The following is a 21,883-nucleotide window of genomic DNA, read 5'->3' as shown; positions in this document are numbered from 1 at the left end:
AATGGTAAGAAGCAGCACAGGAAAGGTCAAGAGAAACCACCCATGTCCAGGTGAGGATTCTTCTTATGCCACATCTAACACTCTGTAGCAAACAGGAACCTGTGACTGAACTCAATGTCAATGCAACAGCCCACGTTGACCATAATATCAGGGAACAAGAATGATTGCCAACTATTCTATTATTTCACATACATCTTTCTAGTGTCCTCTAAGATAAGGAGGTTGTAGTAGATTTTATGATATCCAAATGAGAAAACCATATGACTAAAATAGAAAGTTTCAGCTGAGCCTATACTGTATAACTCAACTATGTTTTAGGACATGTTTCTCAACCTCAGAAATACCAATTTGGACTAGTCATTGTTGTTAGGGGATGGGAAGAGGACTGTGTTGTGTGTTGAAAGATGCTTAGTAACAGTTCTAGCCACTCCTCACTAGATGTCAGCAACAATTTCAAGTCTTGAAAATAAAAACTGTCTCCACTAATGCCAATGGATTCCCAGAAGTCAAATTTACTAGTGTTTTAGAACCACTATCTTAAGAGAAATATTCAGCATCCAAGGTATGATGTCAATGGCCAAAGAGAAAATTCTTGTAACAAAATATTTTGGGTCAATATAGGTAAATATACATTCCTGTAAACTCGACAGTGTCCTTTTCTATGGTGACTTGACATATCACCCTTAGAACTTTATAATGATTCTGTGGGAGGAGTTTTACCTCACACTATTAACATTGGAATTAAGAAACACTAAAAATCAAAGAGGAAAAACTAAAATTTGAACCAGTATTCTCCTGTTTAAAATTAGTTTTAATAGAAGTGTACAACACTGCCTCTATAAGAATTTATTACAGTTACATTCTTGTCCATTCTGCTTTATCTAGCATATTTTCATATACAAATGCATGATAACCAACAAACTGCTACAAAATGATCCAGTCCTTTTTTAAGTATTTTATCAAGAATCATTGATCATTCACATCACAAACATTAAGTAATTAAAAAATACTTAAACAGTTTTCAGTTGCTATGTATGGTATAGCTACAACATATGCACGCCATCAAAAGTATCTGTGTTCTTACAAGTTTACACACAAGAAAATCATCATCAAAAGCATGCTTTTTGAATGAAGATTGTGGCATTTCATCTTACTTAGCTAATTAGCAGAAAACTTAAAACTTGAAATATTCATCACACTTAGATCCTTCCATGGTGTGCCCATCACCTTTAGAGGGTAATGCAAGGTTATATCTTAAGTTTGCAAGAGTCTAAAATATTGGCAAGAGCACATACCTACTCTCACCATAGTTTACACTATTCATCCAGCACAACTTAGCCCTCCCCCATACCACCTTCTTACTGCTGTTCAAACATATACATAGTCACTTGAGGCATTAGTTCTTCCATCTTATTGGCCACTTGCTTAGCAACTATCCTCTTCCCCAGATCTTTTTGTGGTTATTCAAATATTTATCCTTCTGAGAAGCTTTTTCAGACCAGCCTATTCTAGAATTCCCTTCTATGACTGCTCATCTCTCTTGCTTTGCTTGTTCATGAAAAAAGTATTAGCTGTATTCACCAAAAGAATACAACCTAGCCACAGACAGGGACTACAGTTTGCTCATTAATCTTATTCCAGAACCTCAGGGTATATTGTAGGACTTCAATAAACATTTTGAAAGCAAGGGAATATTTGAAAAAGTAAGCATGTGTTGACAGGCTTTTTTAATATTTACTATATTCTTATGCAGTTGAACTACTCAATTTTGACCACCCCACACTATAAATTCCAGAATCTGTCCCTTGAGTTATGTCTACTTTTGCAATTGGAATTGTTACACAGCTCAGTGCATGCCACCTTTGCTTCTTTATGGCTATTGTGTGCTTGGTGAGTGGTACTAAGGATGGGTATCAAGAGGAAGTAGCTATTATAGAATGTTGTGCAAAAACCTTCAAAGTAAACAGTTCTTCCTTATGAAAACTTCTTCAGACTCCACATTCCTAGGGTATTCCTGGACAAATCACCCTGTGGATCCTCATGGCAGTGTACTGAGTTCCCAACCCTAACTTTCCTTGTCTTCCCTCCTTGTGTTACCCTCACAAAATTGAGAACACATTTCTGTCTTCGTCTTGCCCAGAATAGTTCATTCTTCTCCTTTACGGACTTTTGTCTTTCTGGCCTCATCCTCCTGTGTCTCTCCCTCAATCCCAAGAAGCCTTTGCAGGCATCTTTCTAAACATGATTATTCTCTTTAAAATAAAGTCTTAAAAATAATTAAAGGGAGAATGGTCAATTAGAAAGTGCCTCTGTTCAACCTTATGATGGAGGAGAATCATGAAAAAGTAAAGCAGATTCTAGTTATAGACAAGAGAAAGCCTAAGAACAGCAGAAGTATGTACAGGGCAGTGGGAAAGTGTGAGAAGAGAATGGAGCTGAGGTGAGAACTATGAAATCTTCCACTGGGGAGCAGCCAGGAACAGTCACAACCTGTTGCCATGCTGAGCTACACTACTTGGGCTAGAATGGGGTCAATGATTGCTGCCAGGGAGGTGGTGGCCCCTTCTAGACACTAATGCCATAAGAAAAAGAAGCTGGGGGGCTGGAGAGATGGCTCAGAGGTTAAGAGCACTGACTGCTGTTCCAGAGGTCCTGAGTTCAATTCCCAGAAACCACATGGTGGCTCACAACCATCCGTTATAAGACCTGGTGCCTTGTACTGGTGTGCAGACATACATGGAAGCAGAATGTTGTATACATAATAAATAAATAAAATCTTTAAAAAAAAAAAAAGAAAGAAAAAGAAGCTGGAAAGAGAATGACTAGGCTGCTACAAAGAGATAGGTACTCCAGGACCAGAAATAGGCAAAGCAGTGCCTACTGTGGTGAAAGGGCAGCCCAGGAGCCGGAGATGAGAAGACTGAGATTTCTATGATATAACTTGTTTAAATTACTGTGGCTATTAGGCCTCTCTCACTTATAGAGCCAGGTATAAAAACCAACTCACAGATTAGAGAAAGCATAGTCCTCTGCACTAAGAAGCACTGTTGAGTGGTATTGTAGTATTTTATGTGTAATTTTATTTTCATTTTTATGATGTTGTATTAATTTGTACTGTTTATAATTCAGTCGTTTAGTTGTTTTTGTTTTAGCTTGTATCCTGCCTAAATACACTTTATAACTATTCTTTCTTTTCTTTATCTATTCTATATTTATTATTTCTTATAAGTCTATGCAGTTTTCTTTTCATTGGTACTTCATGTTCCTCTTTTCACATTTCATTCTCTTTCTATTTTTATTTCTTAATCCTTAACTTGCTTATTTCTAATATAGAATAAATTGTATTTTCCCCCACCAATACTTGAATTCCACTGTCTCAGACCTAAATGAGAACACACATAAAACACAGGAGCATCTTTTAGTGCAGGGTGTTGCTGAAAATGTTGTCAAATCATTGCATCTCTTACTGAAGTTACACCACATACACTAAATAGCACTCTGAAACATAAACCCAAGTGAAGAGAGTTCACCAGAAAAACTTGCACAAAACAAATCAAGCCCAGAAAAGGAATGAGAAAAGGAGAAAGATGAAACTTTATTATGCAAAACATAATAAACACATAGAAAAGATAACAACCCTCTACAACAGTGGTTCTCAACCTGAGGGCCCCAACTCCTTTGATGGAATGATCCTTTTATGGGGGTCATATATCAGATTTTCTGCATATCAGATATTTATACTAGGATTCATAACAGTAGCCAAGCTACAGTTATGAAGTAGCAATGAAAATTTTATAGTTGAGGGGTCACCACAACATGAGGAACTGTAATAAAGGGTTGTAGCATTAGGAAGGTTGAGAACCGCTTATCTACAGCAACTCACAACTTCTCAATACCAAAAAACAGAGATAATAGAGTAACTAGACTGTGTCCTCTGAAGTTCCTGTATTGGAAATTTAATTGTTAATGAAGCAGTGTTGATATGATGTGGGACCTTTAAGAGAGGATTAGATAATGGAATAAGGATGTTATCAATGGAAGAGAGGAAGTTATTGTAGAAGGAGGCTCCTGCACCTGAGAACATTTTACAGATGGAACATTATATAACTTTGAGAGAGGATGGGGTCAGTTATATGGGAAGGTTTGAATGGAGAAAATGGAAGGAAGGATTATTTAATTATATTATAATCTCAAAAGTAAAATAAATAAAGTTGTATTCCTCCTTCCATGCCCTCTGTCCTTTTCTTGCTCTTGCCATTTACAATGGAGTAAAACAGCAAGAGCACCCTCTCTAGATCCAGGACCTTGGTACCAGGATTCTTAGCCTCCAAAACTGTTAGCCAAATGAAGTTATTCTTCCTTGTAAATTATCTAGCACTTGCAGATTCTGTTACAGCAGCACACAGTGAATTAAGGCGCGTATCTGAGAGATCACTTCCATGAATCAATAATGGTAAGATATTCTATAGCTAAAGAAGCAAGAGACTTCAGCTGACACTCACAAAGGAAAACATCTTCATGAGAAAGAAAACTTGAAAAATGCAAAAAGAAAATTGTAGCCACAATGAGATACCACTACACAGCCACCAGCAATAGTGCCTATTGTTAATGAGAATGAGAGAAAAGTGGAATTTACAAGCATGGCAGAGGAAATCAAGTTGGGATGAATATTTTGGCAGTATCTTTTAAAACTAAATGTTTACCCACTCCATAATTTCTGAATATGTACTAAGAGGAATGATTGCTTATTTCTAACAAAAGATTAGTGTCATCCATAATGGGGCATTATTCACAAATAACATTAAGAGAAATTTAGCCATATACAACAACCTAGAAAAAAATTTATGGCACAATATTGAATAAAACAAATTAGGCTTAAAATTATATGTGCTGCATGATACCATTTACATGGAATTCTAAAATGTGCATGAATAGTTACAATATATAAAATCAAGGAATGTTTACTCTGAGAACTATGAAATGTTCATTAAGAATGTTTTCATGAAACTGGCTATTGTCCTTTCCTTGGTTTGACTAGTGATTACAAGGGAAAATTTGCTTCAGGATAAGTAATGTGTAGGTTACTAGTCAGGCAATTTTCTGTATGAACAGGATATTGCCTTAAAGAAGGTTTTCTAAAAATAAAGTGTAATGTGGGCCTATAGAGTTGGCTCAGCAGTTAAGAACACTTAATCCTCTGATGGAGAATCCATGTTCCATTCCCCACACTCACATCAGGAGGCTCACAATCACATGTCCTCAAACATCATCTATAAGCATGTGTACACACAGAGTACATATACATACATGCATACAAATAAAATTAAATAAGTAAAATCTTTAAAAATTATGTCAAATTTCTCATAAATTTGTCATAAGCCTGATAGAGAAAGCCTACAGAGATCTGAACATCTTCTTTCTGAAAGAAAAATAGCTTAATGCTGTCCACTCATATATAAAATCCCAGTATTGTTGAGCTTTGACATCTCATGAAGAGATCATTTGAAAATAAAACCTTGGGAAAATGAGCTAAGGTCACCTGGCCAGTTAGAAGGCATGCTATGAAAAGAGCTTCAGGCCAAGCTGATATCCTAATTCATAATTTTTCTACTGCTGTGCGTCTATGTACTGTAGCCACTGACCCCATAAACACTTACTGAATATAATATGTGAATAAGAGGCTATTCTACATGCCATGGGAATGAGTTAACACCATCTATGTTTATTTGTATCAAATAAATGAGCTGGTCTCTCCCAACTAGTATGTTGCCCACTAGAAATTTAGCATTATGTTGCTGAGCCTCATTCATTCATGTTATTTTTCTCTAAAACAGAGACTTTTCCAAACATATGAACCTGTCTCAGTGAGTTTCCATTCCATGGCACATGCCTTTGTGGTAGCTATTGTTTACACACTTTATCTCTTTTGCCATTTTCCATTCTTAACAACACAGCAAGCCAGATCCCATCCCCCCTAGGAAAGTGAGTTGCTTCTCAACAGGTTTTATGAGGTAATGATTTTGTATTGAACATTACCAGAGGAATGTTCCTGTTCATGATGCTTATGGTTACCCATGGTTATGTAATTGCCTAAGTTCTTGAGAGGTAGGGCCTTGTCCCAGAAGTAAAACTGAATGGAACAAGCATTAATCATAGAGTGAGAACTGAAAGGCCATGGTAAGCCTGACTGTTGCAATGTATCTCAGCCATAGAACCCTACTACTGCATCACTAGACATCTGAGGACACCTGGGATGTAACTGTTAAATACGTCCTCATTTTGTGGAGCATTGTTCCCTTTTCCAATGGCAAATGCTTCTGAATAAGTAAACCAGAATCTTAATCTAGATTATTATGCTTTGTTCCTCCTAATTAGAACCAAGAAAGAACTAAAGACCTTGTGCATCTAGAGCAGAGGACAGACAATCACAGTGACGACCTCAGATAAGTCTGACTCTGCAAAACAAGGAGACAGTCCTGAAGGAACAGCAATTGTGCACTGGTAAATTGCCTCTGTGAAGCTTTCTATGGGGTGATAATAACCATAATTGCCATCATAATCATTAGAGAAGCTGATATTTATTGGGGGGCTTATTATGTGCCAGACACTTAGCTGAGAGCATGACACTATATTGAGGCCATAGATGGGTCCCTTTGTGAATTTTAAATCTCCTCTATGACCCGTGATAGATTTTGGGCTGATCATGATGCATAGCTCATGCTTTCACCTCTAAATTAAGTAGACTGATTGCCTCCTTTGTAGTGTTGCCAAGATAAAAATACCCTCATTCCAAATAATAAGTGCAAGATCCATTGGCCATGTCTGAAGGCTCAGATCCAAATGTGAGAAGCATCCCTTTCTTTCACTGTCACTACTCCAGCATTAACCTTACAGTGAAACTAACCAGATCTGAAATTTGGCTGTCTGTCTTCACTTCCTTCATCTCTCAATTTGGGTATAAAATGGCAATTCAAGAATTTCACGACCATTAAGTGAGGTAACGTTTGTAATGTTCTTAAAGGATTAAAGGTTTTAAGGTTTGTAGAATGGACCTGCCCTGGACTCGAATGAGGCCATAGGAATCTTCCCAGTGCCTGTAAGACTGAGTAAGAAACAAAAAGATCCACATGCAGGTCCTGGAATCTCCACCTGGGGCCTGGAGGAGAAAACACGACTTGCCCATCACAACAAGGTACCAGGTGAATGGGCTCAATTATGGTGAGCAAATATGTGTGGGATATGAAAGAGAGAGACAGAATGGTCCATGTGCTGTGGAGAGAGGCAGATCTGAAGAGGTGAGGGCAGTGAGGCCTGAAGTTGGTGGCCTGCTTGCCACCCAAAGCCATGGTGATGTCTGGGCCTGAGTTGCTGTCAAGGGTCATGTCTGCTTGTGAACCTGTCACAACTGTGGTCTGTGTTGATGTCTGTGTCTCATGTTACCACCAAAGGCCAAGAGGATAGGATTGCACAGAGTTGGACCCACCCCTCACTGGATGCAACATTAGGGAGAACTGGTCCTACCCCCACCAGCTGTATCACTGGAGAGAGCAGGTCCTTGCACCTTGCCTGGGTAGCATGATGGAGCTGACTCTATCAGCACGGGTGTTGGTGAGCTGGCCCTGGCCCCCTTGCCCTTGCAGCATTTGACAAGGGAAAGATGCCCTCTCTTCCACCCCTCAACACCTGCAGCAGGCAGGAGAGCTGACCCAGCCCCTCACCCACTTCAGCACTAGGGAGAGCAGGCACTGCCTCTTGCCTAGGTAGCACAGTGGAACTGACCTTGTTGACAGATGCATGGGTGGCCAAGATTGAGATCCTGAGAGACCTGGCCCTGTCCCTCGTCTGCCATGTGGTGGCATAAGTAAGGGAGAGATGCCCCCTGACCCTCATCACATATGGCAGGTGGGAAAGCTGGCCCTGAAGTCCATGAGAACCAGTAAGCTGGACCAGCATTCCACTGGCTGCAGTACTTGCGAGGACTTCCTCTATATCTCGCCTGGGCACCACAGTAGTGCTGACCCAGCAGTCAGGAGCATGAGTGAGCAAGCCCTGTGCCTCTGAGAGTTGGAGAGCTGGTTCTGCATCCCGGAGTGCCATGCTGTGATGACAGAGGGAAATATGCTCTTCCCTCCCCCCTTGCCACCTGCTGCAGAGGTGAGAGAGCCAGCTCCTCACCAGATGCAACATTCAAGAAAGCAGGCCCTGTACCTCCCCTGAACAACACAGTAGAGTTGACCCCCATTGATGGGGGTGAACCACCATGAGATTGCAAGCAGAAGAGATATGGCCCAGCCTCTCATTTGCCACATAGTGTCATGGGCAAGGGAAAGACTTACCCCTGCACCCCATGTGTCCTGTGGCAAGTGAAAGAACTGTCCCTGAGGTCATGAAAGCAAAAGATCTGGCCCAGCCTCTTATCAGCTGGAGCACTCAGCAGAGTGGCCCACACACCTTGTCTGGGCAACACAGTAAGGTTGGCCCTGGTAGTGTAGGTGTGGGCAAGCTGGCCCAAGGACAAGAGAGCAGGAGAGACAACCCTGACCCTTGCTGCTTACTATATAGGGTGACCTAGTTGCGGTGGTGCTGGACAGCTCACACTGGTGTTGAGCATGAGGGAAAGTTGTTGGGCTGATCAACCCACCAACTATCCAGACCCAGAACCAGGCCTATGATTTGGCATATCCCATCTTCCACCCCATCTATGATTTGCTGTATCACATAAAGGGGTCCACCCTGCAGACCCAAAGTTACAGGATCTCCATGACATGGGACATCAACATGACATCCAATAGGAGCCCCAATAAGATCAGTATCTATGGTGTGGAAAAAACCAAAGGACTCAACCAGACCAAATTCTCATTGCAATGAATACATACAAATAATGATATATGAACTAAAGGGTTTACTGTGTGACTCAGTGTGTCACATGACAGCTTCCACAATGAGATTTCTCTCTTTTTCTCCCTTTCTTTTAAATTTTATTTTGTTTTATCTTGGGGGGGGGGAGGGTTGCAAGGGTAGAGGATGGATAGGAAGAGGTGGGAAGATGAGTAGGATCAAGATGCATGATTCGAAATCCCCAAAGAATCAAAAAAATTAAATTGGAAAAAAATGATTTGTAGAGTGGCTTGCATGTAGTACCAGAGTCCTCATAACAACAAAACAATACTCTGTGTTGGCAAAGTACATCTGTGTCACATCCTGGAATATAAGGGGTCAGAAGTAGACTTCCAAGACTTTTTAAACAAAAGTCTTTTAGTTAGCCAGCAAGACTATTTAAGCCCAAAGCCTTGGTTATCTGTTAATTGAAGCCTACTTGCAAGGCTACACAGGGGCCAGTCTCTTAAGGAACAACATTTTTCCTCTGGAGCTTTGCTCCCTTTCAGAAACACTCCTGAGAAGTCAACTGCAGGCATATCCTTCCCCTTATTGTTCCCATCTCTGAGTCCAGAACAAATGAACATGCTTCTGGAGCGTAAACACTGGACCAAAACTATCTTTTTTTTTTGTAAATATTCAATTCCTCCCAGAGTACAAAAGTCTGGTCAAGCTGCAGGATATTCTGTTTCTCAACTCTGCCTTAGACTTCCTCCTCAGAAGCAAGTACCAGATGTGTGACTGCATAGAAGAAAGAATGCCAAAATCTCCATACATCATCACATCCTACTTGAGCAAGATGTTCCTTAAGTACATGATTGGGAACACCTGCAGCTCAGCAGCCAGCCAGGCTCCCTGCTGCTTGCTCATTCCAGAGAACAACTAAACTTTCCCCCTTCTTATTGCTACACTATGAGTTGTACATCAAGCATTAGCTCCTTGGAGGACGTCCAGGAAAGAGAAGAGCAGGTTGGAATGTTGCACATACAGAGGAAACAAGCCTATCTACTTCCTAGTAAAACACAAGTGCTGGCTTTTTGCAGACCAGATGAGTCTTACCACTTAAAGTGGACCTGCTGCTCAGCCACACCCACTTCTCACCTCCAGTTACTGATGTAGGACAAGATATCTCCTGGTGCAGAATTCCAGGTATTTCTGAATGCTGCTGCCACCAATGCTCTAACCCCGACTTTCACCAAGAAACAGAATACAACAGAATATATATATATCCTCTGTGTGTGTAAGCACATGTATGTGTCTATGTCTGTATATTTTATCATGATGCTACAAGTTAGGGGAAGACGGATACAAACTGAACCATACAGGAGGAAGGAAGAGGATCAGGAGTTTGAGGCCCTCCTATATTGAACTGTGAGAGTCCATCTCAAAAAAACAAGTGTGTAAACTAGGAAATGAGTCTATAGAATCTCTTGTGACACATTGTCACTAAATACAAAGGGAAATTTGGAGAGATAGAGTTCAGCCTGAAACAAGTTTGACACATTGCAAATGACCTCAATTCCCCATCAGGTTGCATTTCCTGATACAAGGTATCAGACCAAAGTTATATAAATACAGATTGAAAAACAATGTGTACTTGTGGATGTGAGTTCGGTATCAGGGACCTTGATAGAACTATGGGAGGGAATGGACCTGCAGCAATTTACAGTTATTATCTGTGATTCTTATAAGAGAATTTGCCAAAGTAAATCGGGCAAATTATGACCAAAGAAGATATATATCTTTTAGCAAAGCTGTGCTTTGAATTTATACCTCTCTAATTCCATATCCAAGATGAAAACTGTGCTGCTTACCACCATCTTATTTTCTCTTACTGTTCAAATTCCAATATGGCTCAATGATTCTCCAGTCAGAGAATATGAATTCTATGTGTAAATCCAGATGTGAAGTTTTCATAGACTCTAGCGATATTCATGTTGAGAGTCCAGGTCCTCCTGCTATAAACCTGAAATCTATTCTGGGGCTTGATGCCACAAGAAAACTACACTTTAGCCAATTTCCAGAGGAATATGATGGCTATATCCCTTTGAGTTCTGGCAGGATACAGGTGGCTAGTCAAAATAGTCATGTTTACTAAAAGGATTATGTGCAGAGATGGGTATAGGTTAAAAGGAGCCACTCAGGCTCAGTGAGGCAACCACAGATGAACTACTGTATGAAGCCAGGATACCGGGAGGCTGGAGGAAGAAGTATTGCAGAATGCCAGTGAGATGTGCAGCTACAGGAGCAGCCACTATGCTGTAGTTGAAGTTACAGGTCTAGCTTCTTCCTTCCTAGCCAAAGACATCCTTCTGGCCTACTCAATAAGAAAGCAGCAAGCATGAGTGTCCACGGAGTGAGTCATCTCTTGGCAGAAACTTCCTAGGCAAAGACAGAGAAGAAAACAGATTTGGAGAGAAATGAATACTTAACTTCTCCTTTCAGAACAGTTAATTCTCTCTCTATTTTATTTTTAGGTGTCCATGCAATTTATTGTTCATTATTTTAAATTATCCATGTGAAGATAATCCACATACTTAAACCATCCTCAAACAATTAAAAGGTATGGTTCCCTTAACTAACATTTACTAGTCACTATGAATATCCACATCAATAAAACACTTTCTTCTTTCTTAATTAGAAATAACACCGATGAACCCCTGGCAGTAATTCCCCTTCTTTGTGAAGCCTTTGAATGTCACTTGTACCTCCAATAAACATCCCAATGACAAATATTCATGGAATATTTCTTTCTCCACTCGTCTTGTGAAAAATGTCTTAAAACTGAATACCATATTCCAGCATACCGATTCCACAACTTTAGAGTTGACATTCATGTCACGGAAAATCTTTTTGGCCATTGAACAGTAAGAGCAGGATGTTTTTCTGAAAATCACCACACAATTGTTAGAAATTGTTTCCTGAAGCTCTGGCAGCTGGGGTGCCCTCTGCCTTTTCATTTTATTTTTTGAGATTATAATTACAGTATTTCTCCCTTCCTTTTCCTCCCTCCAAACACTTCCATATCCTCCTCACCACTTCCATTCAAATTCATGGACTTTCTTTTCATCAATTTGTTATTTCATGCATATATGCATATGCTCATATATATTCTTAAATATAACCTATCCCATCTTTATAATGTTACTTATTTATATGTTTTCAGGGCTGACTATTTGGAACTGGACAACTAACTGGTTTGCTCTTCCCTGAGGAATACCCCCTCTCCAGCTCCAAGCTTTCCCCAGTTGCCTATTGTTCTTTGCGTAGGATTGAGGCCTCTGGGCTTCACATACGTGCGCGAGTGCGCGCGCGACACACACACACACACACACACACACACACACACACACACACACTCACACTTTGGAATCTTTCTTAGTGTCTTCCTTGTTCAGCTGTCATATGGGCAGTCATGTTGGTGGGACTTTTGGGTGTGGCTTCCGACATTTTAAGAAACACAATCTCATAGCAAACTTCCTGATCCTCCGGCTCTTACAATAATTCCTCCTTTTTTTCTGCAATGTTCCCTGAACCTTAGGCGAAGGAGCAGTTTAGAAGATTATCCACTGGCATTGGGCTTTCTTTTAGAAACCATGAGGATGAGATAACCAGAAACCACATGGTGGTCCAAAGAGCAAAACTGCAGAGATACATGAGGCTGTCATAGCAGCAAAGAGTGGTGTCTAATATAAATCACCTCATGGATCAATCATAGAAGGTTCTTTATAACGTTGGAAACAGGTGTGGGATTTTGATTTCACTTAAACAGCAATTTAGGATAGAGTCTCACTGCACATTCCTATAAACTTTATTTATTTTTTATTCTAATATCACAGCAAGCCTCAATGATATTAAAGAATAAAGAAAGTCTAGGACTCTAGAGTGGTCTGTCAATATCCTAGCACAACCTCTATGTCTCAGAGTCAACACAATGTAGAAGCATTATTTTTATGCACACAGAGAGGGTCAAAAATAAAACAAACACTAAAATAGTATTCTGTGGGATTGGAAAGATGTCTCAGTGGTTACGAGCATTGGATGGTCTTCCAGAGGACCTGAGCTCAATTCCCAGCATCCACATGGTGGCTCAGAAGCATCCACAGCTCCAGTACCTAAGGATCCAATGCCTTCTTCTGTTTTCCATGGGCATTGCAAATATGAGGTACATAGTCATACATTAAGCCAAAACATGCATACTCATAAATGTTAAAGTAATTTTAATTACAAAGATAATATTCTGCACTCTTCTGCTACATCTGAATACCCTTCTCAGAGAATATTCAAGGTGAAAAAAAGGAGTGGCAAGGGCATCCCAAGACCTTTAGATTTTTCACAATGAGACTTTATATAATCACTGGGGCCTACCAGGGAATAAGCCATTTCTCCAAAGTAAATTCCAAAATGTGAAAAAGAGAGAAAATAATCCTTCCAAATCCATGAAGAACAAATAGGTAATGATTTAATGAAAGATTTTTAAAAGTCAGAAAAGCACAACAAGCATTAATAAAAACAGATGATAGATAATAGCTAGATAAAAGCAAGTAGATAGATGATAGATAGACAGACAGATAAATAGAATAAATAGCTAGGATACAGAGAGAAGTAAAGAAGAGAGAGAATTAAACTATATTATGCTAAATGTTAGTGAGAGTATAGCGAGAATATAAGGAGAAAAAGGAAGTAGACTCCCTTAAGGAGCATCAAAAGGACTCCTAACCCTATTTTAGGATATGTTCTTAGACAATAACAGTTTAGAACATCACACAAATATGGAAGCCTTGAACATAGCTTTCAATAATTAACTGCCAACTGATTCACTGTTGGTATAGTTACATATAGACTATAAAAAGTAGAGTCATAAAACGAATGTTGTCAGGAATCAAACTCACAGAGTGGAAGAATCCCATGTGGAGATCTCTGTCTATGGGGAGTGTCTTCTCAAAGAAAACTAGAAATACCTAAGAGCATGCAGACCGCTGATTTATGACAAAGGCTCACAAGAGAAAGAAATCTGTCACACTATCATGATGGTCTTCTGTTGCTAGGAGAAGATGATCACCTCTCTGATTGCATTCTAAAACACTGATTTACTAAACTTTGATGCTCAAGTTTGCCAGGGTTATGTGCCATTTTCTTTCTTTATTTCCCTTTTCTGTCTCCTATCAAAGTCCCTTTAACCCTGTTGACATCAAACTTGGTCTTAGAGAAAAAGAATCACCATGTATCTACCTTTTGTTACAATTTTCTTTTGTACTTTTTCCTGTATTATGCGACTTTGTCAATTTAAAAAAGGAGTGCAAAGGATCAGAACTCTACATGTTGTCTTCTGCCATTCTTCCCAGCATTTTTAGCAAGAGCTAGACCCCCACAAGACATGTGGTGGGCAGGGCAACTCTGCTTTGATTCCAGCCTCTGACTCAGGCTCATTTCTGCTACAAAGTAGGGCAGTGATGTGCCGCAGTAGCATCACCAGCCTCGTTGGCTCCTTTGATTCCAGGGCTACAAAGCTGAGCTCTTTTAACTCCAGATGGGCCAATGCACAGCACAGATCTCTGTGTGGCCTCACTGCTGTGCTATTCTCTGACCCCTGCTCAGAGATCGGGTAAGAGGAACTGAAGCAAAAGTCTTACACTGCAGGTTGGCCTGGAGAATCTGTGTAGGAATGCACTGAGAAGAAGGAAAAATAATAATGCCAGAAGTCAATTCCATATGCTGGCCTCAAATCCAGAAATCTCACATCTTCCTCTCCCAGTTCAGCCTCTCCTTCATCCCTGCTCTTGTGTTTGCTGAGGGACTATGCACTCTACTCTGCTTCCTCCCCTCTCCCGAGCACCTCATCCCTTCTGCTTGCTCACACACAACCTCTCTGCTCATTTCAACCTTTTTGCTCTCCTCAGTCAGTTCGGAACCCCACCCTTTGCTTGGGTGCTCAGTGACCACCACTGCATTGAGAAAACAATGATGCAGCAAAGAAACAGTAGGATGAACAACTGGAAAGTGACTATACAAAGCCAGAGTAAGATAATAAGTAACTATGTAAGTAAGTAAATAAAATAAAAAAAAACAGGGAAACTTACATAAACCAAGGGGAAAGAAGCACTTTCTCCAGTCAGCAAATATATTTAGGAAAATTGGCCTCTACTTTAGACTGCAGGATGGCAAGTTTTGCCTTTGCCTTTGCCTCCCAAAGCAAGGCCATCTTCTGAGAGTCAAACCAATCGAAGTTGGTCCCTCTTGAAAAAGACTTTGCGAAGGCTCATTTTATATAAATATTTTAATTAATAGATACCTTCATCCAACATGAGAAGCATTAGACATTAACACTCACCAGAGACCCTGGAATTAGATTGATTATCTGCATCTTAATTTGCTTTTCTCGACAACGCTAATTTATTTTTAATAGGCCTGTAATTTAGCCTTCTCCATTTCTTACTCTGCTTGGCAGACTCGAATGCCTCCAGCTCACCAACCTGTCTCTGTAACCTTTAGGCACTGCCGTCTGCACAGTGTATTAATTTTTAAATTATCCAGCTTAGTGTGAGAAAAAACTTCAATTAACTTCCATAGGCAAGCCAAGCTAACACCTCTTTACTTTTCAAGTGAAGGTGAAATGTAAATGAGAATGAAGGCAAATTCTAAGGAGAATGTGGATAGAGGCAGGAAATACTTGTCATCCATTGCAAAGTCTGATGCTCTTAAGGCACCATCCATTTGAACCAGTAGTTTCCACATCATCCTTGTAGTGAATAAGTGCTTCTCTGTGACTCCACACAGCAACTCACAGAAAAAATGGTGAATTCACAAATTGATTCATCTATATTCGCGTTATTTTTCTAATTGACTATAAATACTCTTACACATTACTAAAGAGAAGAGATTAGTTACACACCAAAAAGGCCATTTGATACTATATCCATGGTTGGAATGGTAGCTGGTTTTTATGTCAACTTGGCACAGGATAGTCATTTGGGAAGAGAAGATATCATTTTAGAAAATGCTTCCGCCACACTGGCCCATGGAGAAGAACATGGGGCATTTTCTTGATTAGTGGTTGATGTGAGAGAATCCAACTCTTGGTAGGTGGTACCACCCCGGGGGAGGTGGTAATTGGAGTGTATAAGAAAGCAGCCTGAGCAAGCCGTGAGAGCTAGCCAGTGAGCAGCACTCCTCTACCAGTTCCTGCCTCTAACTTACTGCCTTGAGTACTTACCCTGACTTCCCTGGATGATGGACTATAAGTTATAAGACAAAGTAAACCTCTTCTTCCCCAAGTTGCTTTCTGGGCCATGATGTTTTATCAGGCTCTGTGGGACATCAAGAATCATCTTTTTAGGGCTGGTCACAAAAGCTACAGGAAATATTTGGGCATATTAAGATCCAAAACCACCTTTAAAGAATGTACAAGAAGGGCCAAGCATGCTTTTAATCCCAGCCTTTGGGAAGTAGAGGCAAGCAGATCTCTATGAGTTCAAGGCCAGCCTGGTTTAAACAGGGAGATCCAAGCCAGCCAAGGCTATAGAAAAACGAACAAAAATTAAATAATAAATAAAAGAATGCACAAGAGCCCTAGCCTGATTCACTCATATAAAAAAAGGAAGTATGATGAAGTATGGAGGTACTATCTCAGTTGGAATAGATGACTCAGGCAGGTATAAAACCAAGGGAAGAACTGCTATCCCAGCACAGTGTCCAGTTCCTCACTCTGTTACATGTTTGTCTGTAGTAGAAAGGACAATAATGACTTTTTGGAGTCGGGTAAGGGAAAACATTATTTGTGAATGTGGAACCCCAGAAGAGCAATCAGGTGCATTGACATAGAAAAGGAGAAATTTTTAACTCCACATTTTCCTGTGTTTCAACAATAGAATATCAAATATCTTGAAAGCTCATTGTGCTGAGTCTTAAGTACTCATTTAAAAATGCTCTCCCTGAATTTTCCCTTATACCAGTGATCCCCTAAAAGGCACAAGTGACAGGAGGTAACATCCTCTGACTATCAGGTTTTCAGGAGTCCTCTAGGTGTGGTTTCTTTTCTCCAGTATAAAGAAAGAAGACTTGTACCTGTCCAGATGGGAATTCTCTCTTTCTTAGGCTGCTTGGGATCCTGACAAATGAATGTCACATGAAACTCAGGATGAACTTACTAGCAGCTGGGCTCATTCCAGTGTGGTCAGTGCAGTTTCAGCAAACTAGAAATACATTGTATAACTGGAAAGGCTGGCAGAGGTAAAATGAAGAAAAAGAGGATGGGGTCAGCAGGAACAGAGCAAGTTAGGATAGTGAATTCCATATAAAAGGAGAAAAGCTGGGTTTTAGCTTTTTATGCCTGGTTGCTCCTCTCATACATAGCGAATGTTTGCCAAAACCTTAGGTCTTACAGAGCTTTCCTCAAAATCTTTTCACCACCCACCTGTTTCATTTTTGAATCCTGGAAAGTATAAAGCCTAATTAACACCAAAGGGAAAATATTGGTACATGCTTCGGTAGCATCATCTACTTTGAGGTTGTTTTCTGGGAGAGAGCCCTAGAGTTTAATGTCAATGACCCAAGCATTAAAAAAAACTACCCAAGAGATGAAAGCTAAAGGAATTCATTTGTGGCCTAGATGCAGACTAAAAGATACAGACAGAAAAGAAAGAGAAGAATAAGAAGGCTTTGCCAAGGTTGTTTGAGTTTTGTGGAAGGTGTGTCAGCTTCAGGAAGGTTAGGTTTTCATCTAACTTGAAAAAGCCTTAGATTCAAAAATGAAACCATGCAAATGATTAGCCAGTCATCTTGTGTCAATGCTTTAGCTTGGGATGTTACTGTGGGAAGTAAAGTAGAATAAAACAGATTTAATATAGCCCCAGTAAGCACAGTCTGTGGGCAGCACATTAAATTCTGAATTACAAACTCCAGCAAAGCTTTCCTAATGAGCCGTCCAAGTCTCTGATGTATATAATATACCGTTTTTAAAAATGCATGACTACATATTCTTCCCAGAGGTTTAGATGGCTCCTTTGGGTTATTTAAGTTTCAAAGGAGTCCATCGGTCTCCTGTGTATGACATTCTGCGAAAGCCTTAAAAAAGAAAATTCAGAAATTAGAAGCTCAGAATACCTTGAAGGGGAACAATACATCAGGAGACACATGCACACCCAGACACACGCACATTCAAAGGCAAGTGGATGAGGCATCTGCCTCCCTGAATTTCCCATCTTTTGTCAGTTTGGGTCACAACCTTTAAAATTGCTGTAACTCTCTTCCTTCCGATCTAATTATACAACTCTGGCTTGCTTTGTTTATAATTAGAATCCTATAACCTCCTCTGACTCCTGTCTGTGCTGCTGTTGCACGGCTGTTTTGGATGCTGCATGAGACTGGAGACTAAGTGGGAAGGACAAGATGTTCAAAACAGCAGGATGGAATTCCCCTGGGCTGTGTTGCAAAGAATGTGAAGGTTGGAGCAGCCTAGCTTAAGGAAATACATGGATGGAGAAAGGAAGCTCGTGAGTTCGGGAGGGTGAAGAAATCACAAAACGCAATACAGACAAAAAAGCAGATGCCACCTTTCTCCTCGGGAAATACAAGGAATAAGCACAACACACACAGTGTAGTGGGAAAAGAACGGGAGAGAGGACAGAGAAGTGCAGAGAGAACAAACAGCATTAACTGGTGGTATGGTTCCAATGTGACATGCTCCCCACAGATTGCTTCCCAGCTGCTGGTGCTATTTGTGGACTTTGTAGAAGCTCTGGGAGGTGACACCTGATGGGAGGAAGTAGACCACTGGAGCAGATTGTTAGGGACATGTTTTTCCTGGCAGCTTCTTGTCTCCATGCTTCCTGATCATGCATAAAATGAAAAGATGTCCTTTGCCGCATATTCTTGCCACCATGATATTCTACCCAAATGTGTGTCCAAGTGACTACAGGCTGAGTGCTCTGAAAGCATGAGCCAAGAGAAATCCTTCCACCCTAAAGTTGCCTGCCAAGTATTTCATCAGAGCAACAAGAAAAGTAACTAACACAATTGAGGAGCTTCATTCTCACCACCAGACAGTTTTCACTGTCATCCTGACAGGTAGACAGAATTGCTCTATTTCACAGAGAAGCATGCTGGATTTCAAGGAGGCAAAGAAATAAATCCCAAATCACACAACTGAGGAAAACAAGACCCAGAACTCACAGTAAGGCTAGGTGGTTGCCTGGCATGTAGTTTCTGATGACACGTTATGACAAGATTGAGTCCAGGAATGAGGTATGGAGGAAATCCAGAAGTTCCAGTCCCAAATCTGTCCAGCACAGTCTGTCCACAGTATATTCCCTGAGCTTCCAAAAAATAAAGCCCATTCCAAGGGCTGCTGGGAGCATTAAAGGGTTAACGTTACATGTGTAGAGAATAAGGCACCTGTGAGCATGCATGCTTAAGAAGTGGCTTTAGCTGCAGCTGTTTATTTTTACAGTGCTTGCCTGATGATTCATTTCACCACATCAGCATGCAGAAGTTTATGTTATGAATCCACAGCCGTGTGTACCTGGGAGCAAATCTTTGATTTGTATTTCAAGTTTCTATATACCCTCCTTAGAATTTTTCCAGCAGCAGAAAAGTAATAAGTTGAGATGAATTAAACTTGATTTTATCAAATCAAGTTGGAAAGAAAATTACAGATCATGACCCACATTTGATAAAGTAAGACGACAAAGCTACTTAATTCCAAAGGTTGAGGTCTAACATAGAAATGCACTTGTCATCCCAATGTAATTTAGATCTATAAAGAATGGACATAAAATAAATCTCAGCTTTGCTAGAGGAGAGAAGTTATAATGAGCTCATCTAAGCAGCCAATGCCCATGTTGGGTATGAGTGGACTTAGTAGCTGAAAAGACTGAGCTGACCACAAGGACCCTGTGAGTCACAGCCAAGCTTGGTCCCTGTCTCTGGGATCTGGATGCACTGTTCATTTTATCAGACTAAGGTCCCTGTGGTCTTTAGGGTCTTGCTAAAGTACATTCAGGAATGACACATTCTTCTGTCAGCACTAGCAAAACTGAAGATTCTTCCTGGCTTGGAGGACTAGATAACAAGTCCACAGGAAACACTGTTTCTAAGATTCCTCACTGTTGATTCAGAAAAGGATCAGGACACTTCTACTAGAGCTTCTCAGAGCCTATGCTTCCATACAAACAGCAGGAAAGCTGAGAGGCAAGTTTCTCTTCTTCCACATGCTGAAAGAGCATCTTCCACCAGAGGACCCTGTGTAGATGGATTGTAGTGCGAACAGGAGGACTAGCAATGGCATGGTTCATTTTGTGCTACTATAACAGATTCCCTCGGGATGAATAATTTATAGGCAGTATGGGTTTCCTTGACTCATGTTCTGCAAGGTGGGATGTCCAATAGCATGTTCTAGGCTTTTGAGGAGGGTCTTTGAATTATGGCATGCCACAATAGAAATCAGGTTCGGGTAGAGCAGGTGGGAAGGAAAGTCAAAATACACAATGGGAAGAGAGGGCTAGAGACAGAGAAAGAGAAAGAAAGGGTCAAGCTCATTTTAAATCTAAGCACACTCTTCTAATACCTGCCCTGCTTGAGTGACACAATGATAATCTGTTCATGAGGTATCTCCTTATTAAAGTCAAGATCCCAACACTATCACATTGGAGATTAAGTTTTAAATATATTAACTTCGGGGGATACACTCAGACTGTACCAGGATGTGTGTCTCCTGTCATGAGCAATGCTGCTCGTTGCTAGGCTGCTAACCCTGTACAGCCTGCCAAATCCCTGCAAAGAAATCCTCTACAACTTTAATCACACCCTGTCCCTTTCTCTTAATTGTTTTCACTATCCCCCTCTATTCATCTCCTTAAGCAAGATTTTAAATCAATTTTTAAAGATGGAAAATAAGTAAGGGGAAAGTATTGGTTTCTTTGTTTTTTTTTGTTTGTTTGTTTGGTTTTTGTTTTGTTTTGTTTTGGTTTGGTTTGGTTTGGTTTGGTTTGGTTTGGTTTGGTTTTTCGAGACAGGGTTTCCCTGTGTAGCTTTGGAGCCTATTCTGGCACTCACTATGAGACCAGGCTGGCCTCGAACTCACAGAGATCCGCTTGCCTCTGTCTCCCGAGTGCTGGGATTAAAGGCATTCACCACCAACACCCAGCTCTTTGGTTTTTTTGTTTTGTTTTGTTTTGTTTGTTTTTAACACCCTAAGAATGACAGACAAAGGTAGATGTCATTTTCTCAAGCAAATCAAAGGAAAAGCAAAGAACCTATCAATGCATATTAGATCTGGGCATTCTTCAAGCCACCATTTATCATACCATGACAAGCTGACATTACCTTTGACATTCTAGGTAATCAGAAAATCCTACAATAAAGTCACAGCAAACTAGAGAGATAAGAAAAGGGCAACACTGAACATTTTCTTTGTAATGGTGAATGAATATAGTTGTAAGTTCTGACACAAAGAAGCTCAAGCCATAAGTATACATACCATTAAGGTAAGGGGTGGGTGCCTACCTTGAAATGAATCCCCTATTATCCATGACATTATCCAGGATTCATAAACCTGCAAGCATAAGTTGCTATAATCTTCATGTGGGCTTAGATTCACTGATGCAGTTGTCTTGCCATTCTGGGCTACACGGTCTTTAGACTGCTCCCGATGACAGCCCACCTAATATGGTCTCCTAGGAGCTGATAAATTCATTGCCACACAGACAAAATTATGCCCAACTGTTCTTTGCTTAAGGAGAAGAGGAGGCTTTCTCAAATAAATGCTTCTAAGAGTAGCCATCTAAGAACAAACTCAGCAAGGTAAAAATAACACAGAAAGGGTATCTGCTAATCCAGAGAATCATAAACATTTAGAAGAGGAGAAAAGTATACAGAAAGCTAAGATGCATGCAGCTGGTGAGCTAATATGACATCAGCTTTCCCCGAGACACTGACCTGATTCTCTACGTGTTCCATCCACCTACAATTTTGACTAGCCCGTCTGTGACTCAGGTTAGATGACACCTGA

Source organism: Cricetulus griseus, chromosome 6 (assembly GCF_003668045.3).
Source record: "Cricetulus griseus strain 17A/GY chromosome 6, alternate assembly CriGri-PICRH-1.0, whole genome shotgun sequence".
NCBI classification, from domain to species: Eukaryota; Metazoa; Chordata; class Mammalia; order Rodentia; family Cricetidae; genus Cricetulus; species Cricetulus griseus.
The sequence above is the reverse complement of the archived record's forward strand: the minus strand, read 5'-3'. Positions refer to the sequence as shown.